The sequence below is a fragment of the Nicotiana attenuata genome, chromosome 2 (assembly GCF_001879085.1).
Source record: "Nicotiana attenuata strain UT chromosome 2, NIATTr2, whole genome shotgun sequence".
In the NCBI taxonomy this organism is placed as follows: Eukaryota; Viridiplantae; Streptophyta; class Magnoliopsida; order Solanales; family Solanaceae; genus Nicotiana; species Nicotiana attenuata.
The window spans coordinates 21,401,363-21,421,186 of record NC_031990.1 but is presented as its reverse complement, the minus strand read 5'-3'; positions in this window follow the sequence as shown (position 1 = coordinate 21,421,186).

Below are 19,824 nucleotides of genomic sequence, written 5' to 3'. Positions count from 1 at the left end.
GGGTTAATATTGCTCATAAGAATCTGTCGACTTCGTAGTCGCCTATTCAAGATAACCTAACACCTATATGTCTATGGAGTTAGAATCAACAAGAATGCATTTATAATTCCTGTAAATCAACCAAGGAAGGCAATTAGGTATATGTCTATCCTAACCGCGAATCCGTTCCCCGAGGCCCAGGTTCAAGAACTTGCTCTACTCAATCCTATATGCAATCTAGAATTCCCACTTTCGAGTTCAACTCTAGATTCGTAGATAGTATTCAATTGGTGATCAAGCAATCAAATAATTAAGTGCAGGATTGAATAAATAAACCAACATGATAAACTAAAAAATCAAAATCAATATCCGAATAACAATAGTCATGAAAGAACCACAACCCTAGAACGTGAAGTTTAGCTCCACATAGACATGGTAGCAAAACAACAAATCATACAAAGAAACATAAAAATTACTAAGTTTGGTGGAAGAAAAGATAAAACCCGGCCTCCACGGCGGCTCTGTGCTCTTCCTTCGTCAAAAATTACTCTCAAAAACGTTCTCCTATGTATATATACCAAGTAGGGTTAGGCCCAAACAATTATACCTTCTCCAATGTGAAAAAGGACACTTTTCCTGGGCTTAACTAGCGCGGGCGCGCACCTGGACGCGCATCTGGGCGCGCTAGTTGACAAGTGTTCTGTTTCTGGGCGCGCTAAAACTAGCGCGACCGCGCTATTGCGCATTTTTCACCCTGTTCTGTTCCGAATTTGGAAAAACGTAAAACATGAAAGTTTTAGCCCTTTTGAGTTAGCTTTCCAACCATATATTGTGGAGCCAAAATAGAGTTCTGAGAAAAAAGTTATATCTATTTTACTAGACAGTGCACAATATGCCTACTCGATTCTTTGTTCGCTGTAACTATCATCCATTGACCCCCAAACGCGATCCCGGCTTGTATCCTTGGGCTTTTACTCAGATTTCAAAGCTCCAAATCACTTGAATTCATTCCATAACATCTATATAGCTCAAAATTACTCCTACAAGGCATAAAACACACAGTTAGTGCAAGACACTAGCGATTAAAGCGCAAACTCAACTAAAGTGCAGTAAATTAGAGTGTAATAAGCGACTAAAATAGGTAATTATAGCCTATCATCACCGGGACCCACCGTTGTGGACCTCGAGGGGTGCGTAACACCTTCCCCTCAAGGTAATTTCGAGCCCTTACCCAATCTCTGGTAATGTAAACTAGTTCATGAGTTATTTGCTCTAGGTGCCCTAATGCACCTTAATCCGTTAGGTGGCGACTCTTCAAATCTCATACCCAATTCCCAAAAGGAAAGGATTTGTCCCAGAAATATCGAAACCCGGACTCTGCGAGGAAAAAGGGGGCGCGACAGCATGGCGACTCTGCTGGGGATATTTTTAGGCTCTTACCATAACAAACTTGCTTTTTGTGAATTAGTCTTAGTATGTTTTATTCTGTTAATACATGTGCACCCTTCCCCTTTCCCCCTTATTTGGATTTAATTGCCTATTTCTCAAGCATTTATGATTTCCTTTACTACAGAAACTGACTTTTCTCCTTGTTTTCTTTCTTAAACATCTTTCAATTATTAAATACTGCATTTATCATTTTTAACGTGCAAATACGTGACAACATGCTATTTATTGTTGCATAAATCATGCTCGACATCATATTCCACTCATGCGTAATCAATCCTATAGCAATGCTTGATGCCCTTCCTATATATCACCCTTTAAATTCGGAAAGGTGTATTTGCGGTAAAACTAGTCGATCAGCGGTGCAGTCGACGATTCCATGCCTTTCCCCCTCAAGTTGTCCACTTGAGGGTACCAGTCTAGACCTCTCTAGAAACCTTACTCTGATTAATTGTACATGCATCATGGTCAAACCTAGCCGGGTTAATATGTTGTCCACATAATAACCCTTTAAGACAAGCCTCGTCCAAAAGTCCATCGGGTTTTCCATAATCCCAACGGACGCCACCACGATTTTGTGCATTAATTTTGGAGAAATAATTTCCAATATGCTAATCATTGTTGTATAAATAGTCGGATCTGGAGGGGGAAAGGGCCTAACCATATTTATTTTGCAGAAAATGAGGCACGAAGTCCCCAGGTTCGGCATGGTCCGTAACATACCACCATTGTTGCTAGATTGGTGGGAGGATCTTCCATCAAGTGATAAGAATCATGTGAAAAGGGTCTTGGGAAATTTGCCTTCTTTATTGGACCTCCAGCCGAACAATATGTTAATCGAAGCTGCCACAATGTTCTGGGACAACTTGGGATAGTCCTGGTTTATTGGTGCCGGAAAATCGCTCTACTAGTGGGCTTCTGAAGATGATGGGATTAAAGAAGAATGATGACTTGGAGTGCCTGAAAAATTCCTACATACCCTTCGACTTCCTCTGTTAACGATACGGTCACAGCAGATCTTATCGTATTTTTGATGACGAATTCTCCATCACTTCCTTGGGTTGGATTCACCGCAGGGCTTTTATGTTCATCGTCTGTTTCTTGGGTCTGTTAGTGTTCCCGATCCAAGGGGACAGAATCCACACCAGACTGGCCATGGTAGCCAAAACCTTGATGGATGGGATCGAGGGGCAAACATATACCATTGTCCCTATGATCGTAGCAGACATATACCGGGCCTTAGAGCACTGTCAAAGGGGTACAAATACTTCGAAGGTTGTAATCTGCTATTACAAGTTTGGTTGTTAGAGCATCTCCAAAAGGGTCAATACCGTCAAGAGCTTCCGCGAAGGCTGTGGAATGATCACATAGCTTTCCATCATCCTAAGAGAATGACCTACATCAGAGTTATGAGACAGGAAGGCAGGAAGCAGGTCATAACGTGAGTTGCCAAAATGAGTCATTACAGGGTAGATTCTCAGGATGACGACGTCCCATACAAATGTGAAGCTCAGCATATGTGGCATTTGAAAATTATCATGGAAAAGGATACTATCGAGCCAAATCGATATCATGCCGGTCATGTGTACTTTTACCCATCATGGTCAGAGGATAACATAGCAGGAATATTCGAGCCAAGGGTTGGTCCAGGAAATAGAGTCATAGACGAAGTTGTCGAGGCACAAGTGAAGTACAACAAACTGCGCAAAAGAGTTCACGAGTCCGAGGCCGAGCACATGGAGTGACAAAAGACCGATATCGAACTAATTAATGAATGGAGGGAGAGGGCTGTTAAATCAAGAGAAAGGTTGGAATATCTGGAGTACAATCTAATGGAATTGGAGGGAAAGAGGAGGAAAAGAGTCACCAATTGCCAGAACATTGAAGGAAGTGAAGGAGGACATTTAGCAAGGGCATACCTACTGCTGAACCTGCGCGAACTGGGGAATTTGATCGACAAGGACATCCAGCCTGGAAAAGGTCCTTCTGGGACCAAGTAGATTAGGTTTATTTACTGTTTCAAATGTAATAAGGCCAAGTGCCATTAGTGACTTATCTTATTTAGTGTCGTTTTAGATTCATCTATATTTTACATTAATGAAATGAGGCAATTATTGGCACTGAAATTCTCCAAATAAAGGTGTCGCTAGGCCTACCTACGGCACAACGATGCTCCCAAACTAGGACGCGGATTTACATTCCCGCAATATATGTTTAAATACTGCAAATATTTCTCAGAATCCTTGCTAACTTGTTTACCTTTTGTTTTTCTTTATCTTTATTAATTCCATCCCCTAAGGTTGGTTCGCACATACTGACATCATCAGCATATCACACCAGATCTAGAGGCCCTCCACCTCCTCCTCCTCCGAGTAATCCGAAAAGCAGAGGAAAAGCTAAGATGGATGACTTGAGTGGTATATGAAAAGAAAATGCTGAGAATGTTGAAACTTCAGACGGTCGGAGTACTCCGGCCCAGAACGATTTGGTCCTACGATTAGAGCAGAAAATACTGGAGTTACAAGGATAACTTGAGCAGGTCCGCAACTTGGCAAACCTCTCCCTCACTCTGAACGTCCCAGATGTTAACCAACAAAATTTTCAAATCCCAGCACTTCCTCAAAATACGCCAAACCAACGTCCACAAAATCCTCCCGCACCCCATCAATACGCCACACCACCTCAAAATCCCAATCCTCTACCGGTACCCACTCCTCCACAACACCATCATCAACCAACCCAGTACCTACAAACCACTACCTATCACACTCCTCAGAACACACCACACCCTATTCCCGATCCTCAAAACTCCACCAACAATCACCACTACACCCAAATCCCTGGCACCCACCAAAACAACCCCATATACATGGAAACACTACCTCACTCCACTCAACCAATCTCTTATACACCAGAATCCACTGAGAAGGACCTGCTCATCAAGAACATGGCCGAGGAACTCAAGAAGTTGACAAGTCGCGTTCAGGGTGTTGAAAGAGGTAAAGGGATAGAAGGTCTGAACTACGAGGATTTATGCATACAACCAGATGTGGAACTGCCGGAGGGTTACAAACCTCCCAAGTTCGAAATGTTTGACGGAACAGGTGATCCCAAGGTTCATTTGAGAACTTATTGTGACAAGCTCGTGGGGGTCAGAAAAGATGAAAGGATTCGAATGAAGTTTTTCATGAGAAGTCTTACCGGAGATGCCCTGTCCTGGTACATAAGCCAGAATCCTAAGAAATGGGCCAATTGGGTGAGCATGACATTAGACTTTATGGACCGGTTCAGGTTCAATACGGAGATGCACCAGATGTCTTCTATATTCAGAACCTAAAGAAGAAGCCAACTGAGACTTTCCGCGAGTATGCTACTCGGTAGAGGTCAGAAGCAGCCAAGGTCAGACCGGCATTAGACGAGGAACAGATGAACAAGTTCTTTGTCCGGGCATAGGACCCACAACATTATGAGAGGCTAATGGTTATTGAGAATCATAAGTTCTCCGATATCATCAAACTCAGAGAAAGGACTGAAGAGGGTATTAAAAGCGGGATGGTGACAAATTTCGAGGCATTGCAGGCCACGAACAAAGCATTACAATAAGGTGGCATATCAAAGAAGAAAGAAGTAGGGGCAGTAATGGTGGCCCAAGGCCCAAAATCTCCACTCACATACCAAACACCTCCACCTACTTACAATCCTCACCTCCCAGATATTCTCAACCCGCCACCGCCTATCACAATTATAACACCCAGCCAGCCTACTATCATTCACCTCCAGCTCGTCCAAATTACCAGAAACCCCGACCTAATTTTGATCGCAAACCACCCAGACAATACACCGCCATTTCTGAACCCATCGACCAGTTGTACGAAAGATTGAAGGCTGCTGGTTATGTCACCCTTATTCCCGTTGTGGCAATGGAGAATTCATCTCAATGGGTCAACCCGAACAAAACCTGTGCATATCATTCCGGTATGAAGGGGCACACCATTGACGAGTAAAGGACATTGAAAGATAAGATTCAAACATTGATTGATAATAAGGTCATACAGGCGAAGGAAGCTGTACCCAATGTCCGCAACAATCCTCTTCCAGATCATAGGGGCGAAGGGATCAATGTGATAGAAACTGACGAGGAGTGGCATCCCGAGGGATCAATCGGATTTATCAAAGAGGGTGACGATCCTAATAAGCCCGCAATCATGCTCAATCCCATTATGGTACAGGTACAGCCGCCAGTTGAGGTTGAGGTAACTACATCGGTTCCATTTGAGGCAGAGGTAGCACCACCTGCAGCCACACCTGTTCCATTAGAGGTAGAAGTGGCCACAACTTTCACAGTGACAGTAGCAACCACACCTCCTTTCAAGTCCAACGCTATACCTTGGGATTACATTGCCGAAGCTAGGCGAAAGGGAAAAACAAAGATGGAAGAATCTGGTGCCGTACAGGGGATGACCAGAACTGGAAGGATCTATACACCCGAAAATTTGGGAGGATCAAGCAAGGAGGCTGCTACTAAGCAACCTATTATTGAAACTGGACCAGACGATGTTTGGAGGAAAGTACAGGCGAGAGAATACTCCGTCGTCGATCATTTAAACAAGACTCCCGCCCAGATATCCATCCTGTCGCCATTGCAAAATTCTGAAACACATAGGAGTGCTCTGATGAAGGTTTTAATGAAGCTTATGTGCCCAACAATATCACCAGTGGAGAGATGGCCAACATGGTAGGGCAAGTACTAGAGAGTCACAAGATCACCTTCCACGAGGATGAACTACCACATGAAGGATTAAGTCACAACAGGGCATTGCATATCACAGTACAGTTTGAGGACAAATTCATCGCCAGGGTCTTAATAGATGGGGCTTCAAGCCTTAACGTTTGTCCATTGACTACTCTGAAAAGGTTGGGCAAAGATTTCCATGAGATACGGGCAGGAAGTATGAACGTGAAAGCATTTGATGGGTCTCAAAGGGCCACGATAGGGGAGATTAACCTTTGTCTGCAGATGGGACCAACTTGGTTCGATGTTGAGTTCCAAGTACTAGACATATCAGCTACATACAATCTTCTATTGGGTCGACCTTGGATACATGCCGCTGGGGCTGTGGCTTCCACGCTGCACCAGGCTGTGAAGTTCGAGTGGAACCATCAGGAGGTAATCATTCACGGAGATGGAAGTAACCCCATTTACACTAGTCAAACTATCTCGGTTATCCAGAATAGAAGAAGGCTGGGTGGAGAAACTTATCACCATATTGAACATGTCAACGCAATTGAGAAGGATAAATGGTGGAGTAACAAAATAGAAAGCATACTGGCGTGGTCTGGGTATGAACCCGGCAAAGGGCTTGGGAAGGAACTCCAGGGCATTACCAAACCGATACAGTTGAAACGTCACGGTACCACCTTTGGACTTGGGTATCAGTACACCTGGCAGGAATATGATGATTGGTCGCCTCCATGGCGTGGTCCTTATCACCCTCTCGAGCAGCCGGTACCACACCTAAGTCAGACTTTTCACCAGGCCGATACAATATGGGGATCTGCAGAGGAGGAAGCTTTGGCTGGGTTGAGAAACTTGTTCCTGGAAGCCGATAATATGGATTGCAGTGCGATAGTTGAGGAGGAGGAGGAGGAGGAAGAAGGCCTCACCATTCAGACTGTGGAGAAGGGAGCTGTTCTCAGGAATTGGACTGCCACACCATCCCGAGCCCGCCGAGTCCCTGGGTAGCTTGGCAATTAGCCTGTTTTGTTGTTATAGCCATACTAGGCATTTAGGATACTTTCAGTAATTTTGTTTTAAAGGCGCATTTTTGTTTTGAAATAATTGCTCGAGCTATCGAGCTGTACCTGTTTTGGATATTTTTAAATTTAAATCAATGCATTGCTATTTATTATTCATTATTATCTTTCACATTTTTCTTCTACAGCGTTATTATTACTTTTCCTGATGAACCGATGACTGTGACATGTAATGAGACAACGCAATATAAGGATAGTGACTCGGAAGAAGAAGATGAAATACCTGAGGAAGTTGTCAGAGAGGTTGAGAACTTTGAGAACAAACCTAAGTCCAACCTGGACAAAACCGAAGTAATCAATTTGGGAGACGCCGAAACCGTCAAGGAGACTCGCATAAGCATTCACTTATCAACATTAGAGAAGGAAGAGTACATTAGTTTCCTGAAGGAATATGAGGATATCTTTGCATGGTCATATGATGACATGACTGGTCTGAGCACATCCATAGTGGTTCACAAGTTGCCTACCAACCCAATGTGTCCGCCGATAAAGCAGAAACTCAGAAAATTCAAACCAGCTATGAGCCTGAAAATTAAAGAGGAGGTCACTAAGCAGATCAAAGACAAAGTCCTCAAGGTAGTTGAGTACCCAACTTGGTTAGCCAACATTGTACCAGCTCCGAAGAAAGATGGGAAAGTCAGGGTGTGTGTTGACTACCGTGATTTAAACAGAGCAAGCCCCAAAGACGATTTCCCACTGCCAAATATACACATCATGATCGACAATTGCACCAAGCATGAACTACAATCCTTTGTAGATTGCTTCGCGGGTTATCACCAGATCTGGATGGATGAAGAAGACGCAGAGAAAATAGCTTTCATTACAGCGTGGGGAGTATACTGCTACAAGATGATGCCATTCGGTCTAAAGAATGCTGGGGCTACCTACATGAGAGCCATGACAATCATCTGCCATGATATGATACACAAAGAAATAGAGGTGTATGTTGACGACGTCATCATCAAATCCAAGAGGGCCGCAGATTACATAGCAGATTTGAGAAAGTTCTTTGACAGGCTAAGGAGGTACAATCTCAAACTGAACCCCACAAAATGTGCATTCGGGGTTCCTGCAGGAATGCTGTTGGGATTCATTGTCAGTCGCTGAGGAATCGAGTTGGACCCGTCCAAAGTTAAGGCTATCCAAGAGTTACCACCACCAAAGAGCAAAAAGGATGTGATGAGCTTCCTAGGACGCCTCAACTACATTAGTCGCATCATAGCACTGTCCACGGTAATATGTGAACCCATCTTCAAAATGTTGCGGAAAGATGCTGAAACCAGTTGGACCGAGGATTGTCAGAAGGCTTTTGACAAAATCAAGGAATACCTGTCTACACCGCCAGTCCTAGTCCCGCCAGAACCTGGGAGACCTTTGCTACTCTATCTATCCGTATTAGATGAAGCATTCGGATGTGTTTTGGGACAACACGACGAGACGGGAAGAAAGGAGCAAGCCATATACTACTTGAGTAAGAAGTTCACGCCTTATGAAGCACGATATTCCCTGTTGGAATGCACTTGCAGTGCTTTGACCTGGACAGCTCAGAAATTGAGGCATTATTTCTGTGCCTATACCACGTACCTCATATCCAGGATGGACCCCTTGAAGTACATCTTTCAGAAGCCCATGCCAACCAAGAAGTTAGCCAAGTGGAAGATATTATTAAGCGAGTTCGATATCGTCTATGCAACTCAGAAGGCGGTCAAAGGACAAGCATTGGCGGACCATCTTGCTGAAAATCCTGTGGGAGGAGAATACGAACCATTAAGAACGTATTTTTCCGATGAAGAAGTATCATTCATGGGAGAAGACATTGCTGAAGCCTGCGACGATTGGAGAATGTTATTCGATGGGGCTGCAAACTTCAAAGTAGTGGGCGTTGGAGCAGTTTTGGTATCAGAAACAGGCCAACATTACCCGGTATCCGCAAAGCTTAGGTTTCTGTGCACCAACAATATGGCAGAATATGAGACTTGCATCATGGGGCTCAATTTGGCCATCGATATGAATATACAAGAGTTGCTGGTAATTGGCGATACGGATCTTCTGGTACATCAGGTTCAAGGAGAATGGGCTATGGAAAATACCAAGATACTACCATACTTGTATCATGTGCAAGAACTGATGAAGAGGTTCACAAAGATAGAATTCAATCATGTGCCCAGAATCCAAAATGAATTTGCAGACGCACTGGCCACCTTGTCATCAATGATACAACATCCGGATAAGAATTTCATTGATCCCATCCCGATGAGGGTCCATAATCAGCCGGCTTACTGTGCTCATGTTGAAGAAGAAACGGATGGAAAACCTTGGTTCCACGACATCAAAGAATATTTGGCGAAAGGGGAATATCCAGAACAGGCAAACCATACTCAGAAACGCACTCTACGGAGGCTGTCCAATCATTTCTTCCAAAGTGGAGGGACCCTGTATAGAAGAACTCCTGATCTGGGGTTGTTAAGGTGTGTTGACGCAAAGGAGGCTTCCAGATTGCTTGAGGAGATACATCCCAGAACTTGCGGACCACATATGAATGGTTTTAATCTAGCCAAGAAGATACTCAGAGCTGGATATTTTTGGATGACCATGGAAACAGATTGCATCCGGTACGTACAGAAATGCCACCAATCCCAGGTACATACAGACATGATAAGGGTACCACCTAATGAGCTCAACGCAACAAGTGCACCTTGGCCTTTTGCTGCCTGGGGAATGGACGTCATTGGTCCAATCGAGCCCACCGCTTCTAACGGACACCGGTTCATTTTAGTGGCTATCGACTACTTCACAAAATGGGTAGGGGCTGCATCTTACAAAGCTGTAACCAAGAAAGTCATCGCAGATTTTGTCAAGGATCGTATTGTTTGCTGATTCGGGGTTCCCGAGTCCATTATCACTGATAATGCCACAAATCTCAATAGTGATTTGATGAAAGCCATGTGTGAAACCTTCAAAATCAGACACAAAAACTCTACAGCGTACAGACCTCAAATGAATGGAGCTGTGGAAGCTGCCAACAAGAACATCAGAAGATACTGAGGAAGATGGTAGAAAATCACAAACAATGGCATGAGAAGTTACCCTTTGCCCTATTGGGATACAACACTATGGTCCTCACATCAACTGGGGCAACTCCCTATTTACTGGTTTATGGTACCGAAGTTGTCATTCCAGCTGAGGTAGAAATTCCTTCTTTAAGGATCATACAAGAAGCCGAACTCAGTGACGCAGAATGGATAAGGAGCCGCTATGAGCAACTAGCTCTCATAGATGGAAAAAGAATGAATGCAGTATGTCACGGTCAGCTTTATCAGAGTAGAATGTCCAGAGCTTTCAACAAAAGGGTCAGATCAAGACAATTCGTATCGGGGCATGGTGCTGAAGTGGATCTTCCCGCATCAGGATGAAGCTAAAGGGAAATTTTCACCCAGCTGGCAAGGTCCTTACATGGTTCACCGGGTGCTGACAGGAGGAGCACTCATACTTGCAGAAATGGACGGAGAAGTTTGGCCAAAACCCATCAATTCAGATGCAGTCAAGAGATACTATGTTTAGATTGTTTACACTCATTCATCTGATGTAACTGAACTACGTTTGACCTGATTCCCATTTAAGAGGGGATACGTAGGTAGCCCTGTGGGTTCGGTCATATCTTAATAAAATTTTCATTTCCCCCAGAACCAGAAACTGGGGCAGCATTTTGATGAGGACCCTTAAAATTCCGAATCAAGTCCAGCCGAAGCCATCATATGAAAGAGAGTTAAGTAACTGGGGTAGAATTTTGAGAAGAATTCTCTCAAAATTCCGGAGCAGATCCAACAAACTTCATTACACGTAGAGCGGCTGAAGGATCAAACTAGGGCAGAATTTTGAGGAGGACCCTCAAAATTCTATTGCAAGGAAGTTGCAATGTCTCTAAAAGTGTTACAGTCATTAGTTCATCTAATTTACTTGATATTACATACCACTATATTTTCTAAAATAACTCTATTTCATCAATAAGTGCATATTTTCAAAAACTTTATTTCTATGGCCGCCAGGTGTTACTCAGGGTAACTCGAACAGGCCCTCCAGAACAGAGCAAAGCAAAGCAAGCAGACGAAGGCACGAACCAACCTCCCCTACAAAACTCATGATTTTTCTTTGGATGCAGGCACTGTAAGCATAACAGGAGTATTCACAAGTATACACATATCAAAATCGCTACCCTCATAACAATCGGGCCGCCAAGCGCAAATATATCTCCAGCTAAGAAATATTCTACTCTCACTTGCTATTTGTTCACTGCATAAGGCTAAGTATTGCCTTCTCTTCGCATGAGACTAAGCCATGTCTCAAATCTTGCATGAGGCTAAGCCTTGCCTCCCTATTTGCATAAGGCTAAGCACTGCCTTCTCTTTGCATGAGACTAAGCCCTGTCTCAAATCTCACATGAGGCTAACCCCTGCCTCCCTATTTGCATAAGGCTAAGCACTGCCTTCCCTTGCATGAGACTAAGCATTTTCTCCCTTTCTTCTATGAGGCTAAACCCTGCCTCCCTATTTGCATAAGGCTAAGCACCGCCTTCTCTTTGCATGAGACTAAGCATTGTCTCCCTTTCTTGCATGAGGCTAAGCCCTGTCTCCCTATTTGCGTAAGGCTAAGCACTGCCTTCCCTTGCATGAGACAAAGCATTATCTCCCTTTTCTGCATGAGGCTAAGCCCTACCTCCATATTTGCATAAGGCTAAGCATTGCCTTCTCTTTGCATGAGATTAAGCCCTGTCTCAAATCTTGCATGAAGCTAAGCCCTGCCTCTATATTTGCATAAATCTAAGCACTGCCTTCTCCCTGCATGAGACTAAGCCCTGTCTCAAATCTTGCATGAGGCTAAGCCCTGCCTCCCTATCTGCATAAGGCTAAGCACTGCCTTCTCATGGGACTAAGCGCAGTCTCCTCTTGCATAAATGTTGCTCTATTCTAACTCTGCATTACCTTCTTCCATCGGGGCTAAGCTCTGCCCCCAAACTCTGCGCAAGGCTAAGCATTGCCTTGTTATTACCTTTGGTATCACGTCTCTACATTTCACGGGCTAATATATAGCCGACTTGTCCAAAGGCATCATAGTCCGAAGGCATCATCCTCATAGCCTGAGGACACCATGTCATGGCCTGAGGATCTCACGATACTTGCATATCATTATTCAAAGGCGTCATGGTTCGGAGGCACCATTTTCATAGCCCGAGAACATCATTTCATGGCCTGCAAATCCCTTACCGCGCAATTCATGGCCCGGGACATCAAGGTCTAAGGATGTCATCCTCAACCGTCCAAAGCAATTCTCATGGTCCGAAGGGAATTTGCATCATGTTTAAATTTACGCAAAACATATGCGTGTAGCGCGTCTTTCATTTGCAGGGAACCCAATGAGCAACCGTTATCCCAACAGGAGCAATCCCGCTCCTTCATACTATTTCAAACCAAACCGCTCACCGTAACCATTTCATCTATTCGAAACCTTGTGTCTGTTCTTGTGATAGCTTCATCGGTATATTTCGCCGGTGAATCCAAAACTACACACGGCCTGATTCCTGTAAAACCAGGGATATGTAGGCAGCTCGGAAACCAGAATGCGGCCTATGTCTCTCAAATTGCCTTACTCGGTCAAAATTGGCCATCATTTCTTTACCCGACAACTCTTTCATCCTTCTCGGGTAAAGAGGGGCAGCTATTGATACCCAATTTTTCCCTCATATATTTCAAAATGCACATGTACTTTCAAAATAGTGCATGAGCATCAACCAGTATTTTTCCATAACTTTTCTGTAATTTTAAAAGGATTTTAATTAATTTATTCTAGCATTTTATCATATGAATAATTACTAATTACATCACAACGGGTTTTATAATCATTTTTATTGTTTAATTTCATCACTTTATTTATACTTAGCTTTAATTATTTGATGAATAGCCATATGTACACGTTAGGGTTATAATTGCAATAACTTTGCAATAGTGGCCCCATGTGTGCATAAATACCTTATTTCACAAGAAAATAATCTTTTATATTTTTATAATACTAAGTAATTATTTCAAATTATTTTCATGCACAAATGATATTTTTATCTTTTATAAAATTGTTTCATTAAATTAATTGGGTATTTAACAAGTAGCCTCTTTTAACTTTGTTTTAATTTCGGACCTAGCCCAAATTTTTACCCCCAGCCCAATTAAAATCATAACCCAAACACCCTAGCCCAATTTCCTATCTGACCCGCCCAACCCCAGATCAAATCCTGGCCGTTGATCTCAGGGATCAACGGTCCAGGATATGGTTACCATTTTTAATATCCCTAACCCCCAAACCCTACCTCATTTGACAAAGTCCGCCGCCCCTTGAATCCTTCCCTCCTCTCTTCTCTCTCAGACGCTCCCCTAACCCTAGCCGCCGTCACCGGAAAACCCTCCGTTCCATGGGGTTTCCCTGTGATTTTAGGCCCCAGCCGGCCTCTTATCTTCACTGGTTGTTCGATTTTACTGTTATCTGAAGGAATCTCGAATAGATTCAACTCAAAGTCGACCTAAACTCTTCATTTCTTCGATGAACCTGCCTTGTGTTCGGTCAAAATCTCCAGAATTCCAACTTTCGCCATTTCAAGCCTAAATCAACTACAGATATCCAAAACACAATTCGGACGCGCTCCTAAGTCCAAAATAACTCAATGGAGCTAACGAAACCGACGAAACTCCATTTCGGGGTCGTCTTCACACAGTTCAAACTACGGTCAAAATCCTAAGACTTAAGCTTCTGTTTAGGGACTAAGTGTCCAAAAACACTCCGAAACCAAAAAAAATCTCCCGGCAAGTCACATAAACAGAAAAAGACACGGGGAAAGCAGTAAACAGGGGATCGAGGCTATAACTCTCAAAACGACCGGCCAGGTCGTTACATCCTCCCTCTCTTAAAATAATCATTCGTCCTCGAACGAGTATAGAGACATACCTGAAATGGTGAAAAGATGAGGATAACGGCTGCGCATATCCTGCTCGGTCTACCAAGTCGCCTCATCGACCGACTGACCCCTCCACTGAACCTTCACTGATGCAATATTCTTTGACCTCAGCTTTTGAACCTGCCTGTCCAAAATAGCCACCGGCTCCTCAACATAAGATAGATCCTTGTCCAACTGAACCGAGCTGAAATCCATCACGTGGGACGGATCGCCATGATACTTCTAGAGCATAGAAATATGAAATACCGGATGAACTCCTACTAGGATGGGAGGTAAGGAAAGCTCATAAGCAACCTCCCCAACTCACCGAAACACCTCAAAGGGACCAATAAACCTTGGGCTCAGCTTGCCCTTCTTTCCGTACCTCATAACGCCCTTCATAGGCGAAACCCGGAGCAAGACCCGCTCTCCAACCATGAATGCAACATCGTGAACCTTCTTGTCCACATAACTCTTCTGTTTGGACTGCGCTGTGCGAAGTCTATCCTGAATCACCTTAACCTTCTCCAAAGCATCTTGAAAAGTTCATTAAGTTTGAATTGGAGGGTGATTCGTGCTTTAGCATTGTTTGATGTGATTTGAAGGTTCGACTAAGTTCGTATGGTATTTTAGGACTGGTAGGTATGTCTGGTTGAGGTCACGGGGGCCTCGGGTTCAATTCGAGTGGTCAACGGATCATTTTGGACTTGTGAAAGATAGTAGATTTTCTAGTGTTGCTGTTGCTGGTTTCCTTCCTCGCGTTCGCGAGAGAGGTCTCGCGCTCGCGTAAGACATTTAGGAGGCCAGCTGGGTTTGTTCTTCGTGTTCGCAACGTAGTTCCCGCGTTCGCGAAGATATGGAACATTAAGACTATGCGTTCGCGATATGGACCTCGCATTCGCGTAGAGGAACGGTCAGATGGTGCTCCAGGCATTTAGCCTACGCGTTCGCGATGAGGGTCCCGCATTCGCATAGGTTCAGGCAGTGCAAGCATCGCATTCGAGACCGATTTATCGCGTTCACGATGAGTGTTTTAGGGCTAAAGCAAATTTGTGCTTCGCAAACGTGAGGGTCCTTCCGCGTTCGCGAAGAAGGAAGGCCTAGGCAGAATATAACATCTCCAAAACGAGGGTTTGGCCATTTTTATAAAAACTTGAGTTTGGGAGCTCAGATTTGGATGAGATTTTGAGGGGATTTAAGAGACATCGATTCGTTAATGATTCTACACTTGATTTTGGTTATATCCCACTAATCTATCATTAATTCCATCTTTTAATTTCGGATTTGGGTTTAAAATTTGGAAAAAATGGGAAGAAGTTCTTCAACTAAGATTTTGGATCTTTATTGATATTTTGATATCGGATTTGGATAAATTTGGTACGAGTGAACTCGTGAGTGCATGGGCGTTCATATTTTGTGACTTTTACCCGATTCTGCGACGTGGACTTCGAGAGGCTTTTTGGGGCGATTTTCTAATTTCTTGCTTTAGCTTTGATTTCATTAATTAAATTAGTTTCTTATAGTTATATTATAGTATGTAATTGATTTTGGCTAGGTTTGGGCATTCGGAGTCAGATATTCATGGAAAAAGCATTGTTACCGATTGATTGACCTTGGTTCGAGGTAAGTGGCCCGCCTAACCTTGTGTGGGGGAACTCCTCTTAGGATTTTGTATTGTTGTGATATGTCAGCGCCGTGTACGTGAGGTGACGAGTCCGTACACGAGCTATTTGTTGTAAAAACCTGACTTTTACTGAATGAAAACCTGTTTTTCCTTAATTGAGTTATACTAGCATGTGTAGTTACCCTGTTTAGCCTAGAATAGCATGTCTACGTGCTTTAACTGCTTATTTGAACTCTGTGCAGCATGCCTAGTTGATTTTCCTGTTTTCCTTGATTTTAATCAGTCTTAAATGTAAAGTTCTTGCTATTAACTGTTGTATTTATCGGTTTGAGCTGTGTGTTTACTTTTGAGACTACGAGGCGGTTCCTCGGGAGTTCTCCCTGTTAATCAGTCTTAACTGTAAAGTTCTTGCTATTAACTGTTGTATTTATCGATTTGAGCTGCGTGTTTACTTTTGAGACCGCGAGGCGGTACCTCGGGAGATCTCTTTGCATATTTACTTTGGGACTACGAGACGGTATCTCGGGAGATCCCCTGTTGTTTATCCCTGTGTACTGTACTGCTATTTTTGATATGTTTCCCTATGTTAAATTTTAGTCTTTTATTATTCTGTACATTCTCCTACTTTAATTATTTTATACCAGTGGGCCTGACCTGACCTCGTCACTACTCGACCGAGGTTAGGCTTGGCCCTTACTAGGTACCATCGTGGTGTGCAGATCCAGGGACTTCTTACTAGCCACGTCATCGGTGAGCAACGACAGTTGGAGACTTCAAGGTACATCTGCCGCATCCGCAGACCTCGGAGTCCCCCTCTATTCTCCCCTATGTCCATTATCTTCTGTACTTCTTTTGCTAGACTCTGGTGTATAGAGATACTAGATTTCCTTTTATAGTTTGTGACTCATGATGTTCCGGGTTTTGGGAAGACTATGTATTATTGAGAAGTTGATTATTGTACATGCCGAGCGGCACGATTATCAGTTATGTTGTTATTTATTGCAGTCAGTTGTGAGATTTTACTTCTATTCCTGTTATTTCCATAATTGTTTAGGTTTACCTAGTCGTAGAGACTAGGTGCCGTCACGACGTTTTACAAAGAAAAAATTGGATTGTGATAGGAATGCATTTACATGGATACCTACGGCCTTGTTATGCCTGTAATCCATAAAAGATAGTAAATATTACTAGTAACGACTTCATAAGCGAATGCATTTCAACAACTTGAGAATCAAATAAATCTCTTCCAAATTATCTACGGTATTTCACTCATCGTTATTTCGTTGGAGACATACCCATAAACTGTGAATTCTTTTCGTTTATGGTTTGAGCATAACCAAAGACAAAGGGAAAAATTATGTTGTAACTCCATACTCCTATTTCTAATATGGACCTTTTCTCTTCTCCGGTGGATCACACGAAGGTGATGACTGATTTGTGAGGAAGAATTGCAGTAAATAAAAGGGATTTTTGGGGCTTTCTGTTAGGTTAGAGGATAAATTTGACCCGATAGTATAATGGAGGCTAAATATGAACAATATATCAAAGTAGAGGGATATATTTGGCCCTTTTCCCATTAATATATTCCCCGTTTAACAAATTTTGCAAAATAACCTCGGGCTATAACTTTGCAACATATTTGATAAAACTTGTTCACAAGTTTCGTTGTACGGGATATACTTTTGATACAAATTATTCACAAGTTTTGCCGGATGGACAAAACTTACCTTATTCATAGCTATTCCAGAAAGACATAAGTTCTGTATTAATTGTCTGCCGATCAGCAGTGGCAAGACACAATACTTACTTCATTTTACCTAATTAAATTGTTCATAGATTTCATCGAATTGGCGAAATTTGCACGTGTTGTTGAACTCACAAGTTTTACCGATCTGGCACGATTTGACAACATTATATATTTGTTCCGTTTGGCATGTTGTAAATCATAAAATTCATTAACAAAAATCTTTCTTTTTTAAACTTTGTTGAAGGTAAATTCAGATATTTTTCAATTAAATGTCTTGGCGCTTGTCTCAAGTCCTAGATATCAAACTTACTTTTTTCCTATCCAAGAAAGGCGAACAAATAGGAAAATAAAAATCACAAATGGTATATCAATGGTATATTTTTCTTATATATTCGTATTATAAACATATTGTATGCATAATTTATATACTTTTTGGCTAGTGTATGACATGCACCACCAAGGATAGAAATAAATCTTGGAAATGAAGGTTGCGTTCGCGGAAACAACGAGATCATCAACATAAACTATAATTTACAGTATCGAAACAACCAATCGATGCCTCTGAAAATCCTTCAAAATCTCATCCAAATCCGAGCTCCCAAACTCAAGTTTTGATAAAAATGGCCAAACCCTCGTTTTGGAGATGTTATATTCTGCCCAGGCCTTCCTTCTTCGCAAAGGCGAAAGGACCCTCGTGTTCGCGAAGCACAAATTTGCTTCAACCCTAAAACACTCATCGCGAACGCGATAAACTGGTCGCGAACGCGAAGCTTACACTGCCTGACCCTACGCGAATGCGGGACCCTCATCGCTAACGCGTAGGTTAAATGCCTGGAGCTCCATCTTACCGTTCCTCTACGCGAACGCGAGGTCCATATCGCGAACACGTAGTCTTAATGTTCCATATCTTCGCAAACGCGGGAACTACATCGCGCTTACGCGAATGCGAGACCTATCTCGCGAACGCGATGAAGGAAACCAGCAACAGCAACACCAGAAAATGTGCTATATTTCACAATTCCAAAATGATCCATTAACCACCCGAAATCTACCCGAGGCCCCCGGGACCTCAACCAAACATACCTACCAGTCCTAAAACACCATACGAACTTAGTCGAGCTTTCAAATCACATCAAACAACGCTAAAAACACAAATCACCCTCCAATTCAAGCTTAATGAACTTTAAAAATTTAAAATTCGACAATCGATGCCGAAACCTATCAAATCACGTCCGATTGACCTCAAATTTTGCACACAAGTCATAATTGACATTATGGACCTATTCCAACTTCCGGAATCGAAATCTGACCCCGATATCAAAAGTCCACTTTCGGTCAAAATCTCCAGAATTCAAACTTTCGCCATTTCAAGCCTAAATCAACTACAGATCTCCAAAACACAATTCGGACGTGCTACTAAGTCCAAAATTTCCCAACGGAGCTAACAGAACTGACGAAGCTCCATTCCAGGTTCGTCTTCACACAGTTTCAACTACGGTCAAAATCCTAAGACTTAAGCTTCTATTTAGGGACTAAGTGTCCCAAAACACTCCGAAACCAAAAACAAAACCTCCCGACAAGTCACATAAGCAGAAAAAGACACGGGGAAAGCAGTAAATAAGGGATCAGGGCTATAACTCTAAAAACAACCGACCGGGTCGTTACAATTCCCTTTCGAATTTGGATTTGGCATGTCATTTGATGCAAATTTTGCTGGAGCAAGAAATTTTGCATGAAATTTGTGACGTATGATTCTTTAGTATTGTCTGAGAAATCCTAAATTAAATGATCTATTTTGTCACGACCCAAAAATCACTAGTCGTGATGGCACCTAACTCAACCCGCTAAGTAAGCCAACTAACAGTCAATACAATCCAAATGAAATTTATAGGAAACGGCGAAGAATTATCTGAACATTTACTTATTAACCCAAGGACTGGTAGTACGAATTATGAGCTTCTAAGACTTGGAGTTTACAAAGCTGGTACAAATAATTACACAATCTGTTTTAAATTTTACATAAATAGACTAGCAAAATCTAAAACTACCAAGGATAAGTGGCAGCTATATCCGGAATACACGAACATCTTCCTAGTCAGCTCCCGACATCACCAACAGCTCCGCTCTAAACGAAAAATCTGCATGCAAGGTGCAGAAGTGTAGTATGAGTACAACCCACCCCAAGTACCCAATAAGTATCTTGCCTAACCTCGTCGAAGTAGTGACGAGGATTTCTAG